Source organism: Marmota monax, unplaced genomic scaffold (genome assembly GCF_021218885.2).
Source record: "Marmota monax isolate L192 unplaced genomic scaffold, Marmota_monax_Labrador192_F-V1.1 WCK01_AAM20220418_F8-fsc00129, whole genome shotgun sequence".
NCBI classification, from domain to species: Eukaryota; Metazoa; Chordata; class Mammalia; order Rodentia; family Sciuridae; genus Marmota; species Marmota monax.
In genome coordinates this window covers 2,277,919-2,304,311 of record NW_026693811.1, presented here as the reverse complement: position 1 = coordinate 2,304,311, position 26,393 = coordinate 2,277,919, and the positions used below count along the sequence as shown (strand labels likewise).

At 36.1% G+C, this 26,393-nt stretch overlaps 1 long non-coding RNA gene across 7 annotated transcripts in view; it reads left to right on the top strand.

Moving 5' to 3' along the window:
• Window positions 1-14,504, top strand: part of LOC124105147 (uncharacterized) — an 84,926-nt gene extending 70,422 nt beyond the window's left edge. For 5 of the 7 annotated variants that reach the window (XR_006855655.1, XR_006855649.2, XR_006855653.2 and 2 more), the window contains 4 exons: window positions 5,071-5,232; window positions 8,986-9,086; window positions 9,529-9,617; window positions 12,492-14,504. This is a non-coding gene — a long non-coding RNA (uncharacterized LOC124105147). Of the gene's footprint in view, window positions 1-5,070; window positions 5,233-8,985; window positions 9,087-9,528; window positions 9,637-12,491 lie in introns of all 7 variants that reach the window. The other 2 variants (XR_009228438.1, XR_009228437.1) reach the window with 2 other exon arrangements.
• The last annotated feature ends 11,889 nt before the right edge of the window (window positions 14,505-26,393 follow it).

Sequence of the window (26,393 nt, the reverse complement as noted above, 5' to 3'; positions counted from 1 at the left end):
TTGGGAACAACACCAAGCAGCAATAAACAGGCACAACCTGTTCTTTTCCCTCATATTCTGCCCAGCAGCAGCCTGCTCATTGGATGCTTGCTTCAGAAGCAGCATCCTTTTCTACACGACTGGGTTAAACCAAATTGGAGCCAAGTAAAGTGTCTTCCGAGGCATTTTCCTCTCCAATCTTACATGTATTCTTTATTGTTGAGCTGTATCATTGCAGTGGGTTAACTATAGAAATAACCTGCACTAAAAGGAAGAGTAAATCACCCTCAGAATGGAATTGGTTTGGCTAGAGGTGATTGCAAGCAGAAAGTAAGCTGATGGTGAAGGATGCTGGGTATGGGATTGAGATTATATTAGGTCTGTGAATCAGATCTTTCCTTTTTAAAAAATTATCCCTGCAGTAATATCTCCACCTGCCCTATCTAAAACCTCCAAACTCTTCTGTCTCCTGCTGGCCAGTGCACCCATTTTTGGCCTTCCTGATCTCCTTTTATCAATGGACTATAAATGACTGGTATATATCTGGTACTACTATTTTTCTAGTTTTGTCTCTAGGGTTTGTGTTGGACATCCCAGATAAATATTTGTGTATGAGTAGCACTTACAATTGTGTCCCATTTAAAAAAAATTTTTAGTTGTAGATGGACACATACCTTTATTTATTTATTTATATTTTGGTCCTGAGCATCAAACCCAGTGCCTCACACATTGTAGGCAAGCGTCCCACCTCTGAGCCCCAATCCCCAGCCCCAATTTTGTCCCATTTTTACTGCATAAACATCAAACATCAAAAAGAACATTTATTTATTTTTAACTGACAGATAAAATTATATGTATTTATCATGTAAAACATGATATTTTGAAGAACATATACATTGTGGAATACTTAAACCTAGTTCATTAACAAATGTTTACTTCACATGGTTATTTTTGCAGTGAGAACACTCTATTTTTCAAGAGCACAATGTATACATTATACTGTATATTGTAGTTCTTGAACTTCTTCCTTGTATCTAACTGTAATTATATAACCTTTGATCAGTATTTACTCCTTCTCCTCTCCCAACTATACCAGCCTCTGGTAACCTCCATCTATTTTCTATTTCCATGGAATCAACTTTAGATTCAACATGGAATGAGATAATTGGGGTATTAGTCTTTCTATACCTATCTTATTTTATTCAGCATAATGACCTCCAGATTCATCAATATCACAAATGACAAGATTTCATTCTTTTGTGACTGGTGAATATTTCATTGTGAAAATATTTCACATTTTCTTGATCTAAGCACACTTTGGTTGATTGCATATCTTGACTATTGTGAATAATGCTTGTAATAAACACAGGAGTACTGAGGTCTCTTCAATATATTGACTTCATTTCCTTTGGGTATACACCCAGAAATGGGATTGTTGGATCATATGGTAGTTCTATTTTTAATATTTTAAAGAACCTGCATGCTTTTTCTGTGATGGCTGTACTAATTTACATTCCCATCAGCAGTATTTAGGGGATCCCTTTTCTCCACACCCTTGCCAATTCTGAAACAGAATGTTTTTAAATTAAATTAACTTACAATCTATCTCCTCACCTATATGAAATCCTAGCACACTTGTAACTGCTTAATTCAACTGTGTCAGTTATTCCAATAGTTAAGACCTTGTGCATTTACAAATGCATAGAGGGAAAAATTTATTTTAAACTGTTGGGATAAGTTAATCTTGGCAAATTCAGCCCAAACACAGAAGCCTTCTGTTTTTTGTTGTTATGTAGATGGGAGATAAAATTTTAATAAATAATAAATAAGAGAGGTGGGAAGAAGAAAAAACCCAAAGGAGATATCAATAATATTAAACCTCTTCTAGGTACCATCTGTTGCATAATCCATTAGCTGAAAAATTGCAGAGAGCCCTAATAATAGCATTTGAGATTTAAATAGCACCTTTCAAACAAAGAGCTCTGCTGTCACTAATCTCATCTGTCTTTACAACATCCTTTTAGAGTAAGTGACTGGGATAACTGTTATTATCTATACTTCACAAAGAACAACACCTTGGCCCAGGGTTCAGTAATTTAAGCAAGGTCATACTCCTAGTCAGTATGGCTTAGGGACGTGCATTAAGTAATGTTAAGCATGGGACACTTTTGTAATAGCTATATTGTTCAGATCTAGGGGGAAATAGTCCCAGATATAATTTAATGACTTAAAAAGCATTGTCCCTGATCTTATGAGCAAAGATCAGATCATCTTGCTCAAGGGAATGATGATCACATATGTAATCTAAGTTCTTTGTAAATGCATTAAATTATCCTTTGCTTTGGTGAAAATACTTAAAGGTCTATCTCTAGCACATATATATCCTTTTGATGCAAATATTTGTTTATAATTGTCAGGGTCAGTCACATATATGTGTGTGTATATGTAATGCATGTATGTATGTGTGCTCACCTGTGTGTGTATGTATACATTTAGGAGTGGAACTTTCTGATATTCTGGTTGAATCAGAGCTAAGCTACTATTATTGGAACAAATTTAGACAAAAAGCAGCAGTTAAGTGTGGTTGGAGGCAAACATGCAACCTATATTCTGTGAGATTTTTGATGCACTCCAGTGAGTTTCCCTCAAGTCTGGAGCTGGGCATCATCTTCCACTGATGGAAAATACTCTCAGTGCAGGTCGAGGTAGATTTGGCTGTGGGCAAGACCATGGTACTTCACAAGAAAAACCACAGTGAGAACTGAGGCTCCTTTAATATTTAAGAAATGTTTAGTAGGTCAGAAAAGAAGGTCAAATGCATTAAAAAAAAAACGATTCTCTAGATTTCTCAGTTTTGCTCATTTTACAGCTCTGGAAGCAAGTATTTAATATACTTATTTAGTTCATTTAATCAACAGATATTAATTAAGCTTCTACTATATGTGAGGTCTTTGTCTAAGTTCTAGGGACAGAGTACTTAACAAGACTTTCTGGCCTTTGGCAACAAAGGGATAGCAAATACAGAAAATAAACATATAGAAACAAAAGAAATAAGACTCTGTGAGTGTGTGTGTGTGTGTGTGTGTGTGTGTGTGTTTGTTACTGGGGCTTGAACCCAGGGCCTCACATGTGCTAGGCAAGTGCTGCTCTAGTACTAGCTACATATATCCCCAGCCCTAAAGCTTTTTAAAAAAGTGCCTGAAGGAAGTAGGAGGAAAAAGCATGGAAGGAGGTAATGGGAAAGAAAGAGAAACAGACCCCCCCCTTTGGATGAAGTGATCAAGGAAGTTTAAAAATTATATATTTATTTATTTTTAGGTGTAGATGGACACAACACAATACCTTTATTTTTATGTGGTGCTGAGGATCGAACCCAGGCCCTGCCCATGCGAGGCTAGCGTTCTACCGCTGAGCCACAATCCCAACCCTCAAGGAAGATTTTTGAGAGAATTATCTTGAAGCTGAGGTGTAAAGCCACTATTAATATGATATCTGTGCTATTTATGTGCTCCTTAATCTCTTCTGTGTCCCATATGCTGTAAAAGGATAGTATTTTGTTACCAATTCCTTTGGAATAAAGCTTGCTATACAACACACATTTAAGTTCTTGTAAGCATCAGTCTCAGACTTTGGTAGCAGGATATGTTCTTAACAATTGTTGAGGATCTCCCAAAATCTGTGATTTATGTTGGTTCTATTAATATTTGCCATATTAGAAATTAGAGAAATATAAACATATTTAACTTATTAGATTAGCTTAGCAATATAATTATATATCTTATAGATTCATATATAAATATACTTTTAAACAAAATAATTAGTGAGGAGAGTGGCATTGTTTTACATTTATTTTGGAAAATCTCTTTAATGTCTGGCTTTAATAGAAGACAGCTGGATTCGCATGTCTGCTCCTGCATTCAATCTGTTGTGAAATGTTGTTTTGGTTGAAGTGTATATTTTTAAAAATCCAGCTTCACACAGCTATGTAGTTGGAAAAGAGAGGACCTCATGTCCTTTCTGAGAACCCACTACCATAGAGTAGCTTTCAGCTCAGTATACATATACAGTAATTCCAGGAAAAATGAAAAATATTCACAGGAAGCTGGATATCTGGTGATCTTAACCATCTTCACATATGTTACTTTCAAGTGGTTTTCCTCTCTCATTGTTATGGACATGCATTGGGTTAAATTCATATAGCAACAGAACTCAAATATGACTCCCAGCAGTTCATTCCTTTTTATGCAACTTGCAAAGTGACTCTTACATCCCTGAATGTAGAAAATGTAGCAGGTGGTAGAAATTTATACACTCAGTCTCATATTTTCACTTTATTTTCTACAACTGATTCCAGTGTACTCTTGAGACCTCATTCTCACTGATGGCAGAATGCACTGGCTTTGCCAATACCACATAGCTTCATTTCTACTGTTCAAAACAGTCTTTTTTCAGTAATGATTCAATTTTCAGGGTCTCTTTCTGTCAGTAGACTGATGAGAAGCTTCTGGGCCCCTCTCTTGCCTAGGCCCCTTTTAAGGCTTGGAAGAATTCACAGCAATTTCTATGTTTATTTTGCATCCTTTTTCTTAAAGAGGACTGCTAAAACTGGAAGATTTAGGCATTACAAAACCTGGCTTTGACTCTCATTTCCCCTTCTCAATGTATTCCTTTCCCTCTCCTTCTCAAGATGGCATCTAGTTGAGAGGAGAGGTTAGTTATCCTTTTGGCAATTGTAGAGGGATGTCTGCTTTGCACTGTACTCTAGGTTCTTGCTGAATGAGCTACAGAAGTGTCCTTGGCCCTGTGAACTCTTGTGGATCATTGTTCTTTGCTGACTTGACCCTCAACTTGATAGTTGCAGTGAGACAAATCTGAGTTCCGACTGTGGTCCCTGGCTTATGAATTTCTTTGTGGTCGTTTGCTGAGGAAGTCACCATACCCACACTATTGATGAACCTTTCAGATTGAGAGAGCTAATACTCTGAACTATTTTCTGTGACCACTCTAGTCCCATGCTTCTTAGGGAACAGGATGCTTTCCTGGACCTATTTGGTCATGATCCTCATTGGTTATTTCTTCTCTAACACTCAGGTGCCATGTTGGATGATGCTCCATGACACTGCGGAGGTTCTGAGAGATTTGCAGACTGACCAGAAGACAACCTCCTGCTTTGGGATCCTATTCTCCTCATTCAGTGTGGGTGTTGCTACAACAAAGCACATTGAAATTTAATCCTAAGAGGGTAAGAGAGAAGTGAGTACATTTTTCTGATTTTTTGCCTTTCATTCTTTTTCTCTTTATTGTCTTGATTACTTTTTGCATATAGAGTTCAATAGTGTTAAGTATATTCACACTGTTGTGAAAGTGGTTTCCAGAACTTTCTCATCTATAGTCTTCCATTTGGTTTTTTCATGTTTGGTGTTCATCCTTTCAGCTATATTGTTCTCTATTGCTAGAATGCTATTTATAAAATTTGATTTTCATAATTATTAATTGTTTAGAACTTTTCAATCATTCTCCTTGCCTATAATATAAAGTCCAGATTCCTAGTGGAAGTATATAAGGTTGCTTATCACTCAAACTTTGACAACTGATTTGTGTCTCCACCATGCCCAGAGTACCATTTTCCCCCCTTATAACACTTAATTCCTTCTCCTCTCATAGTAAACCCCTTGAGAGAAGGGCCCTATGTTATAGGTTGAGCATCTGAAAATCTGAAATCTGAAATTTTCCAAAATCTGAAAATTTTTGAGTACCCATATAACTCTCAGAAAGTTTCAGATTTTGGGGAATTTTTGGACTTCAGATTTTCAGATTGGGGGGAAGCTCAGCCAGTAAAGTCTATGCAAATATTCCAAAATCTGAAAAACTCAGATCTGAAAAACTCTGTCATAAGCATTTCTGATAATCAGTAACCAAACTGTACTCATCTTTGCATCCTTATATTTTATATAGTTTCTGTATAAGATAGGTACTTAATAAATATTTGCTAAGTAAATAATCACTCCTAATTATTGGTTTAATTATTTTGAATTTTAATACATTATCTTTCCCTTAAACTGGAATACATATGTATATAACTAAGTTGGCTTTTCCTAAAGTGTGTGTATACGTATAGTGTGTGTGTGTGTGTGTGTGTGTGTGTGTATATAATTAAATATTTAGTATGTATCATATTAAAATATTAGTATAGAGATACGTAACATTTTGAGAAAGTTCTCCCGTCCTTAAAATCAACTTTAAAAACTAGTAAAATCTATGACTAAAAAGAAATTATGTAGTTTGAACCCCAAAGAGATTTACAGTCTGCTAACAATTCCATAGCAGAGTTGTATGATCCAGGGGTTTAATCTTACAGGGATTTTTAATCTTTTTAGTATTTAAGGGACATTCTCCCTCAATTTACTATGACTGAACAAAATATGGCAGACTCAACACATTGTGTACTATGTTTTTGAAGTGATTTCTTTGCTGAGTTAAGTATCTGTTTTGAACTTTAGTTCAATCCACTATTGTGACTGACTGTCAGGAAGCATCACAATTGCTGAGGTACAGAAAACCCATGTGGCTACACTCCATGTGTTCTTTCCCACAGTGTTCCCAAGCCTCAGTATTTCTCAAATTATCTACCTAACAGAGAAATGTGTCTCATCTCTTCCCGTGGCTGCAGCAAGTGCTGCACAATCTCATTCTTCTGTTCTCTGCCCTGAATTTGGGACCTTGACAGCTGGCTCCTGATGGGCCTAGGAATCATTTGTAGATGTTTATGTACCTTAAGACTCAATTTGAAGACTGACAGGCTTCTCTCTTTGTTAGCCAGGGCTAGATATTTCTCATATTTGCTTTCTTTCCTGCATTCTTCCTGTTCAGTCACATGCTTTTCAGAATCACCGTTTATTTTGGTGAAGCCTCCCCCCTCCCCCGCAGCTTCCTCTTGTAAATTAAGAATCTAAAGATTGAAGATCCTTAGAACTTGAGTCTTGGCCTTAGACTTGGAGAACCTGGGAATCTGTGCAGGCTCTGATTCTAATTGAGTAAATTTGCATAAGTCACATGACAGGAGTCTCTGTTTCTTCATCTATCATATGGGTTTATTATTACCTGATACATGAATTCATTAACATTTCAATGAGATTATTTGTGAGTGAATGCTTTGAAAGGTGTAAAGTGTCATACAATGTTGACTCGGTATAATAATGATGTATTTTAAAATCCATGTTGATTAAATTTCTATGGACGATGTGTGGATGTATTTCTGCTTTGTTATAATGACCAGTCATTTCAGCTAATTTGGTCAAATATCTAGTCAAATCCATTATTTTTACTGAACTGATTTATAGGCCTGTAGAGAGAAAGTCCAAAATAGCCTGGAAATTTAACTTTGCTGTTTAATAAAGAAGCTTCCTGTTTGTCTTGTTAATGGCACCTGGATGACTCACTTCTGAGCCAGATGTTGTACTTCATCATTTCATAATGTGTCATTTCTGCACACTGGCTTTCTTTTCATAGTTTCAGAAGCAAAGTCTATTTCGTCCCATCACCAGGATATTGTTGATGACAGCTGCAACACCTGAATGGGTAGCTTTAGCTTTCACATGGGCATAGAGATAGAAAATTTTCTCAGCATCAAGCCAGCAGGGAATGAAGCATATGGCGGGAAGAGGAAGAAGTGAAGACTAGTTTCTATAACAAACCCTCTGAGTTTTGACAAGGCTCTTTGATATACTGTCAAACTACCCCAGGGCTGAGAGGCAGGTAACTCTTCTCTATCTCTAGTCTGAGCACTAAGATTTGCCTGAGGAAAGAACTTCCTTACGTTGTTAGAAAAAAAAAAAAAAAGAACCTGTTGTGAGTTCTTCCTTATTAGACATGATAAGGAATAATTTGTATTTCTCCATGCTCATGCTCATCAGGTTTACCTGAAGAGATGTTTAGACCCCCACCCATTCCTAGGATATTTTAATTCAGTAGGTAAGGGATGAAACTCAGGCATCTATTTCTTAATGTATTAAGAAATAGTTCTTTTGATATTTCTGATGTGTATAATGTGTTAGAGAATCGAATTATGTGATGAATGATTGTTCTAGAAGATGTACTTAAAGACTTCCCCTAATGCTGAGTTTATATGAGACAATATGAAGATAGGTCTTCACTGGCGGGGCCAGTATCTGAAATACACACAGGGGCTAATAGGCAAGGTAGAATGTGTGATGCGACCTGTGGAATATAGTAGGTAGTGGTGGAGATTGTGGCTCTTGAAAGGCACTTAATTTAACAGCAGTGTCCGTGGACTAATCTGGCCTTGGTCTCCACTTTTACAGGAGTATAATAAGTCTTTCAGGGAGGTTGGCCGGGGCTGGAGGAAGGGGGAATTTTCTTATGCTTAAGTTTTCTTCAGCTTCTCCAGTGTGAAATACACAGTGCTATTTTCTTTTTAAGGTTTATACAACAATGTTAAAACATTAAATGTAAGAAATGTGTCTCGTAAATTGCCTTTCACAAAGAGGGAGGAGAGGAATATGATGAAAAGGGATCCATTTCCTTCTCTGGTTTTATCCCTCAGCTTATTCCATCTGACTACATATCTGGAGCACATAGTAGGTAAGGCTAAGGAGGGAACAAGTAAATTTGACATTCAGTGTATCTTGATTTCTTCTCTTCTTGAATCCACTCCTAATCCTGTGGGACAGTGGTAAGAAAATGTTAATAAAACGAGAAATATGAAAGGAAGATAAAGTACTTCAAGAAAATTTGAAGAACTATTTTAAAGTTAGAAGTATTTTAGGGGCATCTGCTGAAAATGTTGCCTAACTGTGGTATTCCTTTTTTTTTTTTTTTCATTTTAGGGCAATGAAATTTTATGAGTCACTAAATACATATTTTGACATCTGGCTTCACTGTTTTTTTTTTCCCCTTTCTTGAATTCTGTAAATTCTCATCATGAGAGTTTCCTCCTTGTCAGTCTTTTGATACTACATTTTCAATCATTTTCTGTGTGATTTGCAGATGGTGATACCTAATTGCCTCAGGCCTTAGGCCTGAATTTTCTAGCTAGAGTGAGGCATGAAGACAAAAAATGGGAATGTTAAATTTTGTGTGAAGACAGGGTAAGTTTTGGTCTTCCTTCACTATGTAATTTTTATCCTTTTGCCCATTTTATTTGTTAATGTAAATTCTTATATTTAGCATTATTTAGACATGATTTCTCACAGATTCAAAGATTCTCTTGACAAAATTTCATTCTGACACCTCTAGTTTTGGAACTCTGATCAATGTGAGATTCTGAGATGTTTTAATTTTGAATTTTTTGACTTTTTTTGTAGAGAAATTAATTTTACATTGACATAAGGTAATGACTGCTCTTTTATATGAGTAAATTTTTTTAAAAAAATTTAAACTGGTATTTATAATCATCAGAGAGAGTTTTAATTTCTAAAACCAATGAAGTATGTTTATGCTATATTATAGGGAGGAAATATGGATTAGCAATAGGGACTAGTAATATTCATGGCTATGAAATGAAAATTAAAATGGGATTTTCCATTTTAGGTTGTTGGCTGGAAGGCAAGGAAAGGAATAGATCATACTTCTCTGTTTCTGATCACTACCTTGTGAGGAGGTTACCTTGGGATTCTGGAGTGAGTCTGCTATCATGTGGTAGGAAATTTAAGATAATGTGAAGTTCCTGCTCTCTGTTAGCTATATTAGTGGTGCAGAGAAAATGTGATCAGATTCCTGCTTATGTACTTATACTTTTAGGAAATTAGCTCAGGATCCCTCATGTACATCTTAACATCTGAAAGGTCAACACTGAACTCTACCTGGACATGTCCATTCCTTAACTAATATTGTCTACTCTTAGGTATTGCTACCAGAGTACTGTTTTGCTTGAGTTACTCTGCATATATCAGGAATACTTCTTGGAGTACTTCTGGAGGCGCAGGGGCTAGTTGCTGAAGAACATTTAGGACTGCAGCATTCTTAGGACTGTACTAAGAGGCTTGGAATGGGGATAACCCTGAGTTACTGACATTTCCCAGTTACTGTGAACAAGGAGCTATTTATTTTAGAATCTCTGGAGTGGCTTTCACTTATGGAGTTGGTGAGGAAGATTTTTTTAGCCATGAAGAGGATACTGAGGCTCTGGAATTCTAGTGAGTTGTTGTGAGGAAGATATTCAACCCATTTGCCTGAGTGTTAAAGAAGTTTTGTTTTCCTGACTTTCCTAAAGAGAACTGCTTCATTAGGTAGCCTATCTTTGGTCAGGTCTAGAAGTTAAGAAAACTGAGGCCCAAATTGGAGAGCAATGCTTAAGAAAATCAAAATAAGTTTTATTTTTGGTTTCATAGGCTGCTTCTATAGCACTCACTGATTTCTACTCTCACTAATATAACATTTATCAGTCCAATAAAATTTGATTAAAATATTAGCGTTGTTTTTTATTTTATTGCCTCTTGCATCTGTGCATCTTACCCTGACAGCCACATTACAATGAGCCCAGTATTTATTATTCATGAAGACAGCAGAGGCATTGCAATTATTAGTTCTTTTTTAAATTAAATAGACCTTATGATAACAGAAAGATTAATAGGAGCAGGGGCAGCAAGTGAAGAAATGGGAAGGCCAACTTGCAAATCTGATTTAAATGTCTGGTATATTGAAATTGAGGGGAAGATGTAAAATTAAGAAAGTTACAAGCAGGAAATGGCAAACACCAGCTGAGGCGATGGAGAGTGCCATATGTTATATGTTCTTCATGCTTTTTTTTCCTACTGCTTTTTTCAAAAAAGACTATATATAAAATACACACATTATATATATACATGCATACATTACCCTGGCACATGTATCATTAAGGATCTCCTTGGAAAGACAAGTTGATATATTTATTTTTTGGAAACAAAAATTCAAAGTTATTTTCTGCAGCATCAGGTTTGCATTTATACCAGTAATCCCATGACTCTATTCATTGTTGAAGATTTAAAATTCTAGTCAGTTTCTTTTGGTTTTCCTGTTGGATTTTATCTGTCCAAGTTCTGAGCTCGGCTGTCTCTCTGTGTTTCTGTTGATGAGCATCCAAGGAATAGTTTTGAAGCCTGTTCCAATCTATTCTTCCCACAATATTTGTTTAACACGGGATAAACAATTGATCACAAAGAATAAACAATGATAAAATGTTCTTAATCTTATTATATTGGGGCTATGCAAATCTGGGCAGCATTTGTTACATGGAGGCAAATGTGAATTTCATGTGATTTTTATACTGCGGAATTAATTTTGAATGTCAAAATGACTTATCTCATTTATTATTCTCTGTTTAGATTTATTTTTAAAATTTGACATTTCCCCTGCAATTCGCTGTTCAAAACCTGTCTGCACATTTATATCCTTTCATCATATGCTGCTATAAACAATAATCAATAAAGCATCCAATAAAAAGTCTAGCATTGCTAGTTGTTAAGAAAGTCAGCAGCTTTTGAAAAAGGAGCAGCTATTCATCCTATCAACTTATCTACATTCCTCTAGGTCTTAGATGTCTTTGACCTCCTTAGTTTGCCTTCCAGATGGCAGTAGCAACTGAATTTCGTCTACATATTCTGTATTCTTGATTCATAGGGGGAAAAAATCCCTCTCATCCTTGATTAATAATTTATTATCATTTAGCATATTTGTAAAATTTATATCTAGAATTCTCTTCCTCCCAATAATAGCACAAATAGCAACGATGTCTTCTATTTTAGACAGGAGCTTGCCTTGTTCCTTACTTAATTCTCTGCTATTTTGTAGCTTGTAGGGGCTATTCTCCTTGGTAGGCAGTGCAAGTGGGCTTTATTTATCATCAAATATGTTATTCTAGATGTGACATTCTCTTCTAGAAGACCCATTTGAAGAAGGAAAAGTTTCCAAGTTAGTAAAAAATTGGCAGTGACCTGGTATGTCAACTTATGTTAGAAATGAGATTGATCAAATTATGTTATGTGCAGGTGTAAATATGGCATAATGAATCCAACTATTAAGTATAATTTTGATGCACCAATAAAAATAGACTTTAAGCATTTTCTAGATGATGATGACTTTAAGCCTTGTTACTTAGTCCAACATTTTAAAGGGAGCTTAATGGTATAGAGACAAGCATTACAATAATTACTACTTCAGAATGCCAAAAAGGTCTAGGCATCTAGGGATTTTATATGAGATTGAGGATTCGAAAAAAAGCTATGTCTACAATGACAGTGATAATTTTTGAGATACTGGATATTTTAGAAAAGTATCACCTCCTCCTGTTCCTCTTCTTTCTGTTTTTTTAAAATTAGTAAATGATGTGCCTATGTCTTGATTATCTGTTGTGTTTTGTGATAGTGGTAGGTTAGAAAAATGGAAACTGGAAGAAGGGAAACAAAGTTTCCTCTTTTATATCATAAGTGAAACAGTAGTTATAAATATAAAATCCAATGGTAATTTGACTGAGAGATATATCAGACCTAGCCAATTCTTTGTTTCAATCTTCACAGTGAGAAATTCCGAACAGCTGCCAGGAAGCAACACACTCTCTGTTTCTCAGGGGAGGAAGAAGGAAAACTAAAGGAACAAAGGACCGTGCCTGGACAGATGATGAAGCAATTAGACTATTGTGAAATCTAAAAGAACCGCAGTATCAGAACAATTGAATGAGAAAGTAAATTACTGAATGTAAAGCACTATACATACTTTGGAAAGATTTGGAGTATATAAGAAAGAAAGAAGCCATTTTGGAATCTTAATGTAAGATAAGGAGTAAAATAAACCTGTACTTTTTTTTTTCTGTCAATCTCTCTCCTGATTTCCTTGTTTCCCATCATGTTGGAGGTCAGTGAGAAGAGTCAACATGGACCATTTTTCATGAAGGTGGCCACTAGTCACCCAGAATGTCACTATCTTTTATTCAGTACTTTGAAAAATGTACTTAAATAAATAAATGAACACCCCATTTCAATTGAGTCATTTAGTGGGAGTCACAAGGTGAGAGGCCACAGTATAGACTAAGCCACATCACTGGTCCCTTGAAAAAGTAAGAGTGGAATTTTTATGCTTATCAATACTAGTAAATAATAAATGTTTTTATTTCTTATCTTTTACAATATTTACCTTCAGTGTGATGTTCAGGTACTGAGTATTCCAAGGTTAGAAAGATTGATGAATGGACAGACAGGAAGAGTGAAAGACAGGAAAAACATTTTACAGTTCTGTAGCATTTCCAGGCTATTGGTGCCTACTAATTCCTTCCTGTTGTACATCTTCTAAACATAGCTTTCCTTATGAGTGATGTGTCATATTTAAGATAGGCTTTAAGTGTTACTGGGAGAGTCCTATTTCTTCCAAGATATTTTTGTTTCTTACTCTTTCAGTCCTTATGGTTTAACCATTAAGAATTAATTTCTTTAGATCTTCTAAACTATCCCACTGAAATGTAAGTGTCCTTGGAAAGATAACACCTTGCATTTCCCTCAAAGATAACACCTTGCATTTCCTTGAAGCCTGGTTGGATAGGCGGGTAGACTCACTTTAGTGAGATAAACCCTGCTTGAATATAACATAGGCTAGTGTAAGGATGGAGGAAAGGACAGCCATGTTCCAAGAGGATAGCTGAGCAGGGAGGTGAGGAACTGTTACTTAGATGGGGAGTGTTATGAGTTACTCTCAAGAGAACTAGTTAGCAGTTGAATATAGCTTCCATTCTAGAATTGAACAGATGAGTTACTTAAAATGGTTGCTTTGGGGGGCAGGTTGAAGAATTTTGTTGTTCATCATCTTCCTGAGAGTCACATATAAACAGGCTTACTTTCTATTTTAAAACAAAGAAAACAGAGGGCTATGACAGAAGTACCCTGTAATTGTGACCATGTGTGAATCCCAAATATAGGCCATAACAATATTTCTACCTGCCCCTGCAGGAACTAACACATTTGGTGAACTACTTTCTAAAATTTCAAATAAATTATAAAAAAATTCAAAAAAAATGGGAAAGTCAAAGAAAAAATGTTTTATCTTCCAAAGACAACTGCATATAAATTTCTAGTTTTCTTTCCTTTAAATTAATATGTTTCCAACTATTGTACTGCAAAGGAATAGCCATTGCAAGAAAGTTTAAATTCAGAAGGTATAAAGAGAAGAAGTCTTCCAAAACCGTACTAACTTAAGAAATGGCCACTAAGAACATTTGTGTATTTCCTTTATGTATTTATAAAAATCTGTATATATGGGTTATTGCAAATGACTTGTTCCCAAAATTGATTCTGCTTTTCTTCCGGGGCACACAATGACTCAATTAAAAACCACATTTCCCAGATTCCATTGTGGCTAGGTGTGACCACATGACAAAATTTTCACCAATGAGACATGAGAAGAAGTCACATGTACAATTTCTGGTCATTTTCTGTAAAGTGATTGTCCTTGACCTATTCTTCCTTTTCCTTTCCACTCACAGGGACTGATTGTTAGGAGGGAATAGGAGGTCCAGGCTGATCAATAAATGGCACAAACACCTACCCCAATCTTTGTCCTGTTGTACTTTTTATCTTGGATTACCCATTTGCCATCTTGGAGAATCCAAACTTTAGCAGAAGGAATCCTACATTTGTGATTCAGAAGTCCAGAGATCCCTTGGATATAGTGCCTTCCTTACAAATAAGCTGATGGGACTTGGAGAAATTCAAATTTTATATTACTATTTTATAAATTTAAAATACTCTGTAAATATTTTAACAAATACTCTATATATTCATTTTGGGACATATCCCTATATCATTACCTGTTCTTGGAATACATGATCTTTCAAGAGTTGTATAACTGTCACATGGATAAGTATTACTTATTAGAAATTTTTGCTCTTTTAAATTTTATTATAAAATTTCTCTAGGGGACTGAGGTTGTGGTTCAGTGGTAGAACACTCGCCTAGCATGTGCGAAGCCCTGGGTTTGATCCTTAGCACCACATTAAAAAAAGAAAAAGAATAAATAAAATAAAGGTATTGTGTCCAACTACAACTAAAAAAATAAATATTAAATTTCTGATATAGAAATAGATATGAAATCATACATATGAAATATATACATATATTCAAATTTAAATACACAAATATTTAAATTTATTTTACTTTGAATTACTATTTTGTACTTTAGATTAAATGCTGAAAGTGGAATTACTACATCATGGGGCATGTATATTTTAAAGACTCTTGACATATTTTGGGGTTAATAAACTGTGACCACAACTGTGAAGTACTAGGAAAGGATCTGTGAGTCTCTTCCCAAAAGATTAATTATACATATGGCAGGAAGGGAAGGGATCATGGAATGCTTGCATAAGGATCATGAAAAGTTGCTCATTGTCAAGAAATTATGCTTGTTTACTCTCTAATGATTCTGTGACAGAATAGAGAAGTACTTGATTTTCAGTGTATTGAATAAACTAAGAAATTTGAAATTAGATATCACCATGCATCTTGGCTTAAATAACTTCAGACCTCTGCAAGCTCCTGATTTCTGCTTTAGGTGACAAAAGGGAATAGAATATTTCTCCATTTGAAGCAATTACCTACGTGCCACCTTAAAGTTTGGCTACATAGCCCGAGAGCAAATTCTTCCTTGGTAACCATTCCTTAAATGAGAGGCAGTCTGGGAGAGAATTCTAGATGGTCTGTATTCCATCTTCAACAGAGGCCTAGATGTTGTGAGGTGTTATTGGAATGCTATTTAGCATTGTCTTTATTAGGGAATAAAGGCATAATAGAATCATTTGGTTAGTACCTTCTGTTTCACTGTCATAAGAAAACCTAAGTAAAACTTAGCTCAGTGCAGGGAAAGGTACCCTAGGTCTGGTAGCTTATAACAACACTAGTTACTGAAGGTATCAGTTTTGCATGAAATCAGTATCCTGCGAAAGGCCTTCTGAACTCCATTACACAGATATTCCATTCCCCTACTCTGAAATTGTTTCTTCTATTTTAGATTAAAATTTGAAGGATTACTTTGACATGAATTTCATAAAAGGATTTTCTGACTATACAAAAAATCAAATTTTATATATTTATTTTTAAAAAAGTTTTGGCTAGTGAGACTGTCCTATTCCAATTACTGTAAATGCTATTCATAGAAAGAAAGGAAATAACTTTCTAGCATAGTTCCAAGTCCTAGGGAACATACACCATATCTACATTGTAGTATGCAAATCAACTTCTTCACATCCGTAGTTTTTACTATTCTGAATCCATAGTATCCTATGGATAAAGTAGCTCATCTACTTTATTCTTTGCTATAGGAAGCAAGGACATAATTTTGGTTTCTTTTCCTGGAAATAAGAACAGAAATATAGTTTCTCTTAATACTGTGTTTCTTCAGTGGCAAATGTAGTTTCTGTTGACTGTTCCTTCTCATGTCCACATATGCTATCCACCAGCATCCTAGTGGCAGAAGCAATATACTCAGACTTTCCTCTACATGTAGTTCAGCCAAGACCTAACTTCATTATGGTTGCCTTGCTTACTAATAATTGAAGGAACAGTTATATCTATGCTGGAAGTAGTGAATGTATAATCAGCCAGGTTCAATTCTGAATGCCAGTCCTACTATTCTACAGAAACCATATTGGCAGACATTAGTCTCTCATATTCTATATTGCTGCATTCCTGAGGTCAAACATCATACAAGATGATACACAGGGTAAGTGTGCAGAAAAATCTAATTGTGAATCAGAAGAGTAATAATGGAGAACAACCACATTAAAAATAAATTAAAAGGTTATTTTGATTAAGAATTTTTGAAACTACACAAACCAATGAAATAGAAACAAGAGTCCAGAAGTAGACTAAGTGTATAAGAAATTTAATATTTAGCATTTCAAGTCAGAGGAGTAAATGCCTACTATTTAGCAAATATTTTGAGGTTCTGACTAGCCATTTAATAAATACAAAGTTGTATTAATAACTTCCTCTATAGATGAAATAAATTTGGACAAATCAAAACTTGATTTAAAAATGAAATAGTAAAAATCACTCAACAAAAACATGGGCAATTTAAAAAAAATCTTAGAGGAGGGAATGCTTTTCTAAGCATGACACAAAATCTAGAAATCATAAAAGAGTTATACATATGACTAGTAATGAAGTAAAACTTCTGTATAGAACAGAAGTTTAAAAAGTTAAGAAGCAAATGCTAGGAAAAAATGACTTCAACAAATGTGACAAATAATTTCTTTATAAAAGGGTATTTACAAATCAATAAGTAAAACATAAATAGGAAACTAGGCAATGTACAAGAACAGCTGAAGGCTAGTAAAAGTGGAAGAGGAATGTGTGGAAAAGGACTTTGAAATAGGTTGGAGGAATCTTATGAAGAGTAGGAGAGTTGCCATTTTAAGATGGCAGATATTGTCAGGTAGCATGGAGCCCCAGAAGCCCAGCCAGTGCAGACCACTTCTTGTTGTATAGAGAATATTGCCCATTGCCTATATTGAGAAGCCATGTGGCTATTTCTGTACTCTCAGTATGGCGAGGATCTTAACATTGAATGTTGCCTGCACATGGTTTGTGGCTTGTTCAACAGAAGCCAACCCTTAGCTTTGACCTGATATTTTGTCCAGCCTCTTCTGTTTGCCCATGTGATTTTTTCTCCTCCTAGAAATATAGTACAGAGTTGTTGCTGTCCAGAGGGATATTGGCAATAAGGAAGGGAAAACCTAGCAGTTGTATTTCAGCAGGTATGGCCAGTGATTCTGCACCCTTGGTTACATATATTGCAAACACACTTTCTGGAAGGGTACTTGGAGAGTGAACTAAAGTAGAAGAATTCTGTATTTATTTAAAAGTAACAAATATACATTATTTTATAGCAAAATAGTTAAAACAACAACCTCCCCCTTCCTCCAAGTCCACTTTAATAAATTTCTGGAACTGTCACAGCAATATGTATTATCTGTCATCAGATGATCTTAATTATTTAGGTGTTTTGAAGCCTTGGTGATGTTTCAAGGTCATGAGGTTGAAGCTACCATACAGGTTACCTTTCATTGAAGCCATTTCATATTTTTTTGCAAAGTTGAAACAGTCATACATTCTTCAAGATCAGCTGCCTAGTAAATAGAACCAGGGTGAGTGCCTCACTGACAGCTCCACATCCTGCTAGTTGAATGATTCTGTGACCCAGCCTTTCTTCAGACTAGTTTTCCTCACCTGTGGGAGAATAATAATGACACTTATTTCTTGCGGTTGCTATGAGGGTTAAAGGAGATAATATAGTATTATGTAAGTTGTAAATTTATACTTAACTACCAATCATTAATAGCAATAATGCCACAGGGATTACACAAGTGGAAGTTTTTCTTATTATTTAGATCAATAGTGCAGGAAGTTGTACTGTGGCTTCATTATATGACTAAGATGAATTATTCAAGAGAAAAAGAATGCTCTCTCCACAGGTGCATGCCCGGTATGAGTCAAGTCCAAGGATAACAGTTGGAGTTAACATCAAGGGTAAAGTATCAAGTCCAGGGACTAGAGTTTGGGTCCAGGTTGAGGTTATGGAAGCAAGAATCTGGGAACCCGGGTGAAAAGATATCAAAAGTGATTATACACGATGTGGAGTTTCACTGGTTGTATATATATGAACACAGGAAAGTCATGTCTGATTCATTCTACTATCTTTCCTCTTCTCATCCCCCCTCCCTTCCCTTCACTCTCTTTTGTCAAATCCAGTGAACTTCTATTTTTCCACTCCCTATCCTCCTTTGTTGTGGGTTAGCATCCACATTTCAGAGAGAACATTCAGTCTTTGGTTTTTGGGGACTGGCTCATTTCACTTAAGTTGTTTCCATAGCTTAGCTTTTGTGAAGTTCAGTGACTTGAGCTGCTGTAAACATTGATGTGACTGTGTCACTACAGTATGATGATTTTAAGTCCTTTGGGTATATACCGAGGAGTAGGATAACTGGGTCAAATGGTGGTTCCATTCCAAGTTTTCTGAGGAATCTCCATACTGTTTCCAGAGTGCTTGCAGCAATTTGCAGTCCCACCAGCAATGTATGAGTGAACATTTTCCTTTCTAACATTTATTGTTTCTTGTATTCTTGATAACTGCCATTCTGACTGGAGTGAGATGGAATCTCAGTATAGTTTTAATTTGCATTTCTCTAATTGCTAGAGATGTTGAATGTTTTTCATGTATTTGTTAACTGATCACATTTTTTCTTCTGTGAAGTGCTTGTTCAGTTTCTTTGCACAATTATTGATTGGGATATTTGTTTTTTTGGTGCAAAGTTTTTTGAGTTCTTTGTATATCCTGGAGATCAATGCTCTATCTGAAGTGTAGATGGCAAAGATTTTCTCCCATTCTGTAGGCTCTCTTTTCAAGTTCTTGATAGTTTCTTTTGCTGTGAAGAAGCTTTTTAGTTTGAATTCATCCCGTTTATTGATTCTTAATTTTAATTCTTGCGTTTTAGGAGTTTTGTTTGGTTCCTATGCCAACATGATGGAGATTTGGACCTATTTTTTCTTCTTGTAGGCACAGGGTGTCTGGTCAAATGCCTAGGTCCTTGATCTACTTTGAGTCAAGTTTTGTTCAGGTTAAGATTTAGGGGTTAAATTTCATCCTACTACATATGGATTTCCAGTTTTCCCAGCATCATTTGTTGAAGAGGCTATCTTTTCTCCAATATATGTATATGGTGCCTTTGTCTACTATGAAATAACTATATGCATGTGAGTTTGTCTCTGTGTTTTCTATTTTTTTTCCATTGGTGTTCATGTCTCTTTTTGTGCCAATACCATGTTGTTTTTGTTACCATAGCTCGGTAGTATAATTTGAGTCTGGCATTGCGATGCCTCCTACTTCACTTTCCTTGCTAAGAATTGCTTTAGCTATTCTGGGCCTCTTGCTTTTCCAAATGCATTTCATGACTGCTTTTTCTATGTACAACCACAAGAATGGGATTCTATCTGGGATAAGTTATACACCATGTAATATAACATGTCAAAATACACTCTACTGTCATGTATATATATATAAAAGAATGAATAATAAAAATCCATTTTTATAGATTTTATCATTATTGGAATTTGAAGTTTTATTAATTCATACTTTACTATTTTGAAAAATGTTCAAATCTCTGTTTCTGATAAAAATCATACTTGATTCAGCCAATTCTTTTGCGTTATAAACTTTTTATAAAGTTACTGAGCAAGACTTTGACAATTATAAAACATTGTTTGTAATTTTGGATGGTTTTTACAGGTCTTTATAATGTGATTTGGTTGACTTCACACATTGAAAAAACTTAGAAATAAGGAAAAGAAAATATATTGAAGTGAAAGCAGACAAAGCAAAGTAGTGGGGGAAGTGAGGGGTGGGAAGGTGATTTCCTCCACTAGCAAGAAGTTTCCACTGCTAGAGGCAAAACACAAAAGCTGCTTGTGAAGGGACTGACTCACATAACTAGGAAATAGTGTCAGAGGCTTCTGTGCCTTTAAGTCTTTAGGTGTTGTTAGGAGCACTGTGGTCTCAAACCGGGCACTTGGAGAATTCATGAAGACTATGAAGTCCACTATGCAAAAGGCCCCTAAGGAGTGCCCCCAGGACTCCAGGAAAGATGGCAGCAGTTTCAGTGATGGCTCAGATGAGTAAACATTAGAATATGAGCAAGTGCAAGCTCTCAGGGCTTCTGTATCTTTTTCTTTCTAACTTACAAAAAATGGAAATAAAATATTAGGGTTTTTCATTCTTTAAAAAAATTAATCCCTGGCTTATGAAGATTTTTTTTTTGGCCAATTTTCATGGTCTAAACATTCCTGCAATTTCACATGACCAATGTGACGTCATGTAATGTCACTGAACATGGATTTGGAAAGAGGTGTGCACAATGATGTATGTGAATGGTTGAAAATGAACGGTATAGTCCTCGGATAGATCTCAAGTCATTATGTTAAGCCAAAGAAGCCAGAGTGCATAGTGCACTGTTCCAGAAGTACACTCCCTTTTATTGCTGAGTAATATTCTTTTGTATGAATATGACACGTGATGTTTATCCCTTCATCTACAGATGCACATTTGGCTTATTTCTGTTTTCTAGTTATTTTAAATAAAATTACTATGAACACTTCTGCACAAAAATGGTCTTTTTGTAGACCCCTATTTTATTTTCTCTTAGGTAAATATCTAGAAATGGATCTTTTTTGGTCATAGGGTAGATATATATACTTTAGAGGAAATTTTATATCATTTTGGATATTAAACTGAAAAGAAGGTATTTGAACCTATAGATATTCAGCATTTTTTTCTTAGACTCTGATCTCGAGGCTACCAATATTCACCCTACCCAAGATTAAAAGAGAAACCCATGCTATGATCTGAAGGTTTGTATTCTTACAAAATTCTTATATTGCAACCTAACTCCACTGTGATAGTTTTAAGATGAGGGGACCCTAGCAGGTTGGTTATTAGGTCACAAGGGCTTTGCTCTCATAATGGGATTATTGTCCTTATAAAGGGGCCCAAAAGAGCTTCCCTGATCTTTCTCTATGCGAGGACACAGTAAAAAACCATTGTCTATGAGGAATGGGGCCACACCAGATGTTGGATTTGTTGGTGTCTTGATCTTGGACTTCCTGGTTTATAGAACTGTGGGAAAAGAAATATCTATTTCCGCCAGGCGCTGTGGCTCATTTGTGTAATCCCAACAGTTTGGGAGGCTGAAGCAGGAGGATCATTAGTTCAAAGCCAGCCTCAACAAAAGTGAGGTGATAAGCAACTCAGTGAGACCCTGTCTCTAAATAAAATACAAAATAGAGCAGGGGATGTGGCTCAGTGGTTGGATGCCCCTGAATTCAAATCCCCAGTACCAAAAAAAAAAAAAAAAAAAGAAAAGAAAAAGAAAGAAATACCTATTGCTTATAAAATCACTCTGTATATGGTATTTTGTTATAGAAGCCCAAATGGACTAAGACATAGAGACAGTTTTGTTCATCCAGCCATTAATCAGTTTATTAAAAAATATTTATTGTACATTCACTATGTGCCAAGTGCTGCGGTATGCATAGGGAATACAGTGGTAAAAAAAAAAAAGCACATATAAATACAATTTACATTGTAACGAGTATCAGACCTCCTCTGAACTTATTTCTATCACATTGTTTATCCATGAAAGAGTCAATTATAGGGACACACTATTAGCTACTGGGATAGAGAGATTCATGGAGAATAATTTTTGATTACAAAATCCATTCAGAATTGAGAATCATCAAGGATGGTAAATCAGACGTGTTAAAGATCACTTTTGCTTTATTATCTGATCAGCAAACAGATGTGTACCTGAAGTTTGATGATCTCATAATCCAGGTAGAGTAAAGACCCTGTAAAATTAAAGTAGACCAGAACTGCGGGTTCTCCATCCTAATTTAAGAAGACATTGATGGAGTGATCTTATGACAGCCCTTACATTTCTACTCTATTCCCACATAAAACCAAGTCTCCCTTTGCCACAGTTATCTATTTCTGTGCTTTACTTCTTGCTGGGTCACTGAGCCAACAAAAACATTTCAGTGCAGGAGACATGGTGTTCATGTTGGATGTGCCAGCGTGAGAACAATGTTTGTTCCTTTCAAAACCCACTGTCTTTTGGAGAGAAAGAGTTTGATGGGTGCTATGTCCTCTTTCTGGATAGAGAATAAATGGGGGAGAAAATGGCCCCCAAATAATCATGTTGCTGTTACAAAATGATCACCTCCATTTTGAAGATAGCTGAGGCTTAGCTGCATGAACAACTAATATGATTTAAACATGAGTCTAAGTGGTTCCAAAGTTATGCATTCTCCTGACTCCTCTGTGGATAAAATAATGAGACCTAAGAAGGTGGGAAGAACTCTTTGTCTTCTGGAAATCCTTGTGGCTAACATTAAGTGTCTGCTTATGATATTAGGTAACAGGCACAAGAAAGCACAGAGAACCCCTGGAAATGGTTCCTCACTCAGTGGTCATTTGCTAAAGGCTAGCCTTTTCTTTGAGTTCTGCTAGCAAAATGGAGGCAAACCTGCTTGCCTATTCTACTTGACAATGCTGTAGAGGGCTGGTCCTTGTTACAGACTGCCAGCACACACCCTAGCTTGTGGGACATCAAGGTATGAATGGGTTAATTCAACATATTGCTGGAGTTTTCATCTTGAGGAGGTTCCATGTGGTTGCCTGTGTGTGAAGGGAGGAGAGCTTTGGGTAGTGCATACATCAGGGAGAAAGAAAGGTGTCTTGATAGGAAAACTATGCTTTAAGGCATAGCTCATCGTGCCAGCATTTCCTGCCAATGTGTTGTTGGGTGAAAAAGCTGTATGATTTCTTCTGCTTTTTTTTTCTTTTCTTAAACAAAGCTTTATCTATAATCACAAACCAGCTGGAGGAAAGAAAAAGCCCCGAAGAATTGAGTTCAAACACTAACAGTTATTTTGAAGACAAACGATTGACTGAACTTTTTCCTGCATCAACAAGTGCCAGTATGAAGATGAGACCTCAGAGAAGATCAGCACTTTCAAGCAGCATACAGGAGAAAAACCTACTTTGACTTGGACGATTGTAATTACTCAGTTCAAGTTGTTATTGGATGCAGCTTTGAACATTTAATATCTTGTTATATGATCTAAACAAGGACCCAAAATAAGGATTTGTATTTAAAACATGAAATATGTCAATCTACCTAATATATCACTACTAGAAAGAGCTTTTCTTGCTCTTCAGCTTTTTCTGTGAAGACTCAGCTGGACATAAACACACAAGGCATAGATTGACCACTTTTATTCCATTGGACAGAAAGTATCTTGCTTTTTTACTTAGTAGGTCTACAAAAAATTCCATGATTTTGAGTCTCATTTCTTCCTTGGTAATTAGCATATTTTTTCTTAGAGGAGCATATGGCAGCTTTACTTGTAAACAAACCCTGCAAACTTCTTTCCATGTTGAGATCTGAACTGAGCTGTAATTTTATCAAGTCATAATCATGGAAGCACAGGCGGTCCCAGAAATAATGACATTTAACACACAGGCACAATGGACACATTGTCAGAAACTGGACTAACTTGGTCTTCTATTTCTTGAAGATTCAGGGTATGTGCAGTGTCTAGAATTAAGGGATAAAGCAAGGAGACCCAAATTGCAGCAACTTCAGCCTGTTAACAGGATAAAAGAAAACCCAGACAGAAATAGAGAGCTGCTCAGTTTCAATTACAAATCTGGGCTCAGTGACTGAGGAATCTAAAGTTGTTCTTAAAGCAAAACTGTTTTGCTAAGATTCCCATTGTCAGATATACAGAGAGACAGGAGTGAAGCATGGTTTTTAACTACCTGCTTTGTCAAAACTCAGTGGGAACAAAGGTAGTCATATATGTTCACATTTGGGAGTCTGTGGTCTAAAATTGCACGCAGAAATTTTGTTTGATGTGGTCTAAAATTGCACGCAGAAATTTTGTTTGACAATCATTGTATCAATATGCTCATCACAACTGCAGCACACAAGCAACATTTGTCTGCTTTCTATATGTGTAGGTGTAGCTGTAGTCATTTGAAGTCAAAAATAACCCACAACATTTTTTTTTTCCTGGCTTTGAATTTGGGAGGCCAGTTGGGAAGAATAATGGTGAATACTTATAAATTGTTCATAAGGAAAATTCTAACAGGATAATTCAAGTATGCAATATGTTATACTGTGAACCTATGTGCACCCAAGGAGAAAGTGTAGGTGCTTGCCTTTTTGCCAAGGGACTCATTCTAGCATTTTGAAACTGTATTTTAATGGCACTATATATATGATATATATTTTCTATGTGTTACATAGAGAAAGGTTAATTGTTCATATCAAAGAATGGGGGAGGCAAGGAGATGAAGATCGAGGAGGATCTGGAGGGTCTCCCTTGTTGACTCCTAACCCATGTCATTCCTTGATGCTGCCATGTCCTAGGAAGTAAAAGAACTCGGAAAATTCATGTCCATTTACATCTATCTACCTTAGCTGACTTTAGTGTCTCAGGGGAAGGTGATAGCTCAGGGCTCTCTCAGGAATTCTAAGTGTTTTGGCAGTAAGCTGAAATAAAGATAAAAGATGCCTTGAGATGTTTCACAACCCCTGGGGTAACCTCAGAACTCCCAAGCAGGGAACTGAGGATTCAGGTTGCAATGTGACAAACACTAGAACTGATAGCCCGTGAAGAAGGTAAGAGGCAAAAGAGATGGGTTGCCCCAGAGGGAGTAATGTTAATAATGATTTCCATAATTTCTGATTCTGTGTAGGTCAAATAAGCACATTAAACTGAAATGTATAATTACCTGAGTTAAATTTTATACTTACCTGGGTTAAATTTTGTACTGTGGGCCTCAGCCTTGGCTATATATTGTTATCTCCTGGGGAGCATTAAAAATAGCCAATGCTTGATTCCTACTCTTAGAAACACTGATTTAATTGTTTAGGAATTGTGTCAGTCAATTGTTTTGGAATTGAGTCAGTCAGCTGTTCATTGCTGTGGCAAAAATACATGACAAGATCAACTTACAGGAGGAAAAATTTATTTTGGGTTCACAGTTTCAGAGGTTCAGTCCATGGTTGGTTAACTCCATTGCTCTGGGTCTGAGTGAGGCAGAACATCATGGTGGAAGGGCATGGTGAAGGAAAGCTGCTCAGCTCATGGCAGTCAGAAAGCAGAAAGAGAGCAAAGAGCTAGGGATAAAATATAATCCCCAAGGGCATACCCCACCCCACCTACTTCCTCCAGCCATGCCCCACCTGCTACTGTTACCACCCAGTAGTCCATTTAAATGATTAATTCGTCAAAATGTATTAATACACACTAATTAGGTTACACCATTAATCATCTAATAATTTTACTGCTGAACATTGGTGCAGTTATCATATGAGTTTTTGGAGGATACCTTATATGGAAAACGTAATGGGGATGCAGGACCAGGTTTGGGATTTTTGAGAGTTTTCCAGGTGATTCCAGTAGATAGTCAAGGCTGAGCAACACTGCTAATGACCTTCCTTGAGTATTTAGGTAATAAATAACATTATAATTCACTTTCACTGTGAAAGTTGGGGGAAAAAAAGATTTTTAACCTAGTACTACTATTTCAGAATTAAACAACTACTAAGATTTGAGTTGAGCATAGACATCTGAGATGTAGTAGTATCCCAGGATCAGATTGTCAGGATCCAGTTTGGGGAGCCTCAACAGGATGATGATGTTTGCCTGTCTTTCACCTCAAACTCTTTTTGTGTTCTCTCATAGGAGTCATAAGAGACTTTGTGATGCCATATCTGCTTGCTTATCATGAGTTAATAAAGGTTAAGGCAGAACCAAAGATCTCTTATACCTTCCTATGTATAGGATCATTTGAGATATCATTAGATCATTGGT